The sequence below is a fragment of the Otolemur garnettii genome, unplaced genomic scaffold (assembly GCF_000181295.1).
Source record: "Otolemur garnettii isolate 467f Iridium unplaced genomic scaffold, OtoGar3 scaffold00014, whole genome shotgun sequence".
NCBI lineage: Eukaryota > Metazoa > Chordata > Mammalia > Primates > Galagidae > Otolemur > Otolemur garnettii.
In genome coordinates, this window is record NW_003852409.1 from 1584268 (window position 1) to 1589639 (window position 5372).

Sequence of the window (5372 nt, forward strand, 5' to 3'; positions counted from 1 at the left end):
CCTGCCACAAAGCCCAGCTATTATTATTTTTTTTTAATGTTGCAGTTTGGCCAGGGCCGGGTTCAAACCTGCCACCCTCGGTATATGGGGCGGTGCCCTACCCACTGATCCACAGGCGCCACCCATTCTTGGTTGTTCTTATACCAGCTGTGCTCCTCCGCGCCTGGGTCTGCCTTTTCTCCTCTGCTCATTCTTCAAATACCCCCACCAGCCCCTTTTCTGCTGCCTTCCCTCCTTTACAGCTGCAGTATGTTCTCCCTTAAACACTTCCTACATGAGTTACAGGAGAAAGAGCTTCCTTCCCATGTGGGGCCAGGGCTCAGGTAGGCCAATGGACAGGAAGCGGGAAGAAGGGCCAGAGCTCACTAGCCCAGGACACTCTGGGTGACCAAGTGCTCAGCATGATGGAAATGGGCCAGACTCAGAGGCATCTTCTGACATGACTTTGGGCCACATGTGCATGGTGCTTGGCAGTTTGCCTAGGGGGATTTGAAAGTCAAAGGCACCTTTGTGAAGACCCTATAGGGTCACTTCCCTGGACCCAGCAGGGTTGCAGCCTCTTCCTACCTTGCAGAGCAGGGGAGCAGGGGCTGGCCCTTGCCAAAGCTGCGGTGGTTCCTGCCAAGGCCTCAGAAGGGCCATCTGTGTCCTCCCAGGGACAGGCTTCCAGCACTCATCCTGCCTAACCCTCACCTGCAAACCTTCATCTCTGGAGTCCTGTTTCCCTCACTCATCTTGTCCAGATTCTTTTGCAAAAACTCACAAAACCAGAACTCATGAGGGTCATTTACCATCCAAAGTGCCTGAAGAACCCTTTTAATGAGATTTTTCAGACTTTTTATCCCTTTCCTCTATTGCCTACCTTTCCAGAGACAGAAAACTATGTTAAGAATTTGATATTTTCTTGCCAATTTCTAAGGCTCAACCCTCTGCTTCCCAAGGCTGGAGTGAGTGTACACAGGGCCAGGGGGTGGCAGCCAAGGGGGAGTCGGGAGCTCTCCAGGCAGGAGTGGGAAAGAGAAGTGTTTGGAAGCAATTAGGCAGGAGCATTGATGCCAGCTTTATGGGTAGGGTCTCTGCCATGGAGGAGGCTCTGAGATATGATGGACTGGGGTGTGCAGGTGCCATCTTGGGTCAGCATGGGTGCAGGAAGCCTGGGGGAGGGGCAGATGGTGGCAGCTGGGGCCAGTCCAGGCATCCGTGTGGTCCTCAGAGTGGGAAGTGGTCACCATCTCTATGTTCAGTGCGGGCAAATACCAGCTGAGTAGCCTTAGGTTAATCATAAATCCCCTTAGGGGGTCTCAGTTTCCCCACCCATAAAGCAAAGGGATTGCACCAGATGGGCCTTCTAAGTCACTCTCAGGTTGACATCCAATGACCTTCTGGCTGAGTGAAGGATGCCTGGGAGGTCTGATGGCCTCCACAGCAGTCTTGGCTGTGCTATACACGGTGGCAGATCACTCAGCTTCCGCTATGTCAAGATGAGGAAGAGGATGGCACTCTGCCTGAGAACAGACCTCTGTGAGTGGAAAGGGCATGCCAGCAGCCCCATCACTGGGCATTGCATCCAACTCTTCTGGAAGGCACCTGCCAAGGCGCTTCTGTAGCCATTACTGCTCGAGAATATCTATCTTCTCTTTACACCTCAAGTGTATCCTTCACCCTGCAGCTGCCCCTGACCCTCTGTGAAGACCTACATATGACAGGGCACAGGCTGGACTGGCCAGACTGGGAGGCCCTGAAGCCAGGCCCAGCTGTCCTCACCTTGGAGGTCTCTCTGATGCCCAGGCCAGTGCCTGGTACAGAAGGCTTTGGTAAGTATCTGCTGAGGGAGGGACAGGCAGGGTGGAGGGCCCTATCCTCTCAAATTGGACTCCCCCAGGTCCTTTCTCCACCCTAAAACACCCCTTTGGCACAAGCCAAGGTTCACATGAAAGTGGCCAGAGACAGAGAACCAGCATAGCTGGAATTCCAATGTCAATTTTCACCAGCTCCTGACAGTGTTAGGCATGCCCTTCTCCACCAGCCCCCGCTAGCAGGCTCTGAGTATCCAAGAGATACTGCCCCTTGCTTAGTGGCCAGCAAAGCTGGTATTCACCTGCCCTAAGCTGCCAGGACACCCATGGAGATACCAGGGCAATTCTACTTGTGGCCGAGGTGATCAATGCTGGGGTGTTCTCCCTGGCCAGCAGCTGGACTGGTCATTGAGAACTGAGACTGCTCTGGAAAGCAAGCCCACCTCGTGTCTCCAATTCTGGAATTGTTGAAGGGAAACTGGCCAGGTGAGGCGCCCCTCCTGGCATTTGGGGCTGGTGATCTAATGCCTCTAGACCAGCATGCAAAACTGGTCAGCCCCCTTGGCAGACCAGTCACTCAGACTGTAGTTCCTAGTAATTAGACCCAAAAAGGACAGGTGTAGGAGACAAAAAAAGGGACAGGTATAGGACACAAACCCAAGGCCTAGGTTTCTGGGCTGTCTCAAGTCTCCCTTTACCTCCCCCTCTTGGCCTGGGAGGTATAGTGATCTAGCCAGAGTGCACCTGGCACAAAGTGGGGGTGGGGTACAAGCACACAGATGGGGACACATGGAGAGTCAGATATACACTTTGATGTCAGAGGTAGAAGTGTCCTTATAGGTGATCACAGTCCAGTTCCCCACTGGACAGATATAAATGCTGAGACCTGGAGGGTGAGGGTGGCAGGAAATTGCAAGTGGCAGGACAAGACTCTTGTCCAAGATTTTAGACAAATCCTTTCTTTGGCTCTTAAAAATGGACTTCAATCCATAGGGCTGACCTCCAGAAATAGGGGCAGGCAGAGAAGGTGACACTTATAATACACTGGCTGGGCTGGGGACACTTTCTGCACATCTCCAGTACACGGATGGAGACACTAAGGCCTGGATGGCATGACTGACCAAGGCTACAAGGCCAGTAGGTAGGGAAACCAGGCATGAGGCCCATCCCCTGCTTCTTCACCACATGCAGCTGGGCCCTCTGGACTATAAGCCTGTACTGTGACAGCTTCCTACCACCTAGGGAACGTCACACACCAGGGATGAGAGGGAACTGTACCCTTGGCCCTCTGAGATCTGCTGTGAGCTGGCATCTGGGACTGTTTTTAGAGCAGAGGGTGCCTCGCACAGGGGACTGAAAGATGGATCCTTCAGGAGATAGCTGGTGTCATCCTATTTCTGCAGATTTCCTCATGGGCTCCCTGGCTGGTACCTCATAGGTGGGTCTATGTGGGAGTCACCAAGGGGCCCCAATGCCAGCCAAGGCCCCCAGTTCAGCAGCTCAGAGCTTCCCTGGTGAAAGAAGAGGAAGCTTGAGCAGCTGATGGACCCTGGTCCTCTTGCTTGTGAACTGCCACGCTTGGCATTGGATGCTTGGTCCCTTCCTCTTTTGTGATCCAATCAGTCCTTTCATGGAGTTCACCTTGGGCCAAGCCCCAGACCACAGGGACTCCAGGAGGAATGAAGTTCACAGGGGACTCTGACACTGACAGGAAGGGAGGCAGAGTGACCACCCAGCACTATCAAGGCCCTGGGGGGTCCCCCAGAGCACTGACAAAGCCTGGGGTATAGGCAGGCTGCTTCTGTCTGTAGGCAAGGCTGGTGACCTGAGTTCCATTGCTGATGCCACCTGCTTCTTTTACTTTTCCCAGCCCAGAAGAGTACCATTTACCTTGGCACTGGGGAATGGCCATCAGGCAGCACTGCTCACAGGCACCTGGGCTGCAAGGTGATCACTGGGCAGGGAGGGGAGGGGAAGCAGAAGGCGAGGCCAGGCCACTGCCCCGTCAGTGCACCCAGTGATGTGCAGGCTTGCCCTGGCTGCTGCCTTCTCCTTAATCCAATTATAGCACCTCTGGCCTCAGAGCCTCCAGCCCAGTCTCCTGGCCCAGTTGCTGTTTAGCATATTGAATTTTCCTCAGCTGCCACAACCAGCCTGATTATTATTATTTTTATTTTTTGAGACAGAGCCTCAAGCTGTCCCCCTGGGTAGAGTGCAGTGGCATTACAGCTCACAGCAACCTCCAACTCCTGGGCTCAAGCGAGTCTCCTGCCTCAGTCTCCCAAGTAGCTGGGACCACAGGCGCCCGCCACAACACCAGGCTATTTTTTTGGTTGCAGCCGTCATTGTTGTTTGGCGGGTCCGGGCTGGGGATTCGAACCTGCCACCTTAGGTATACGTGGCTGGCGCCTTAGCCAGTTGAGCTATAGGTGCCGAGCCAACCAGCCTGATTATTTAAGCCATCAGGTCTAACACAGACAATGGTGCTCACAGACGTCAGCAGCGCAGAGGACAGCATGATTTCTACTGTTTTTTTGGTCCTGGTTGCCTTCCCAGCTGGCTAGATATTCTCTCTACATCCTCCCTGGCCAGGTGGCAGTCCAGCCTCTGGTCTTACACCCCCAATGATGAGAGAGTCACTACCTTGAGGCAGTTTGGATGGCTCTAACTTATGACCAGCAGGGAGCTGGAATCTGCCTGCCTATAACTCCCCCTGCACATCTGCTCCTTCTTCCCTGATAGTCCTGCCTGGCCTCTCTCCTGCTGACTCTGCAGTGTGTCACCATCCTTCCTGGGACAGAGCTCAGCAGACCAGGTGGATCAGTCCTGAGTAGAGTATGCAGGCTGATCTCACCCTTCTTGGCTACAGGGATACCTATGTCTTTTTTTTTTTTTTTGGCCAGGGCTGGGTTTGAACCTACCACTTCTGGCATATGGGGCTGGCGCCCTACTCCTTTGAGCTACAGGAGCTGCCCGGGGGATACCTATGTCAATGGGGCCAGCAGGCACCCAGACTCCCTGACAACCACATCCCAGGAAGCCTGCTCTGTCACATGACCTCTAATAATGTTAGTAGAACATAGGGGAAGCCAGGCAGAGGGTTTCAGTGCTCTTGAGGGCCTGGGATTATATCCTAATTATGTCACTAACTCTGTGTTCTTGGCAAATATTTTCTTTCTCTAGGCCTCAGTTTTCCTATCTGTAAAACTCAGTTTTCCTGACTGTAAAACAGAGTCATACAATCTCTTGGGTCCCACCCAACAACAGCATCAAATATACAGCACCCAACCAGAAGACCCTTTTCTTACTTTCTTTTTTTTTTAGATACAGTCTCACTATGTTGCCCTCGGTAGAGTTCCGTGGAGTCCCAGCTCATAGCAACCTCAAACTCTTGGGCTCAAGTCATTCTCTTGCTTCAGCCTTCCCAGTAGCTGGGACCACAGGCACCCACCACGACACCGGCTATTTTGTTGTTGTTGTTGTTGTCATTATTGTTTAGCAGGCCGGGGCTGGGTTCAAACCCGCCAGCCTCGGTGTATGTGGCTGACGCCATAACCATGTGTTAGGGCACCGAGC

General features: G+C 53.2%; 1 protein-coding gene across 1 annotated transcript in view; it reads right to left on the reverse strand.

Annotated features, from left to right (window-relative positions):
- The window catches only part of SHB (SH2 domain containing adaptor protein B), a 135096-nt gene that overhangs the window by 22767 nt on the left and 106957 nt on the right, over positions 1–5372 (reverse strand). The gene's annotated exons all lie outside the window — the stretch shown is intronic.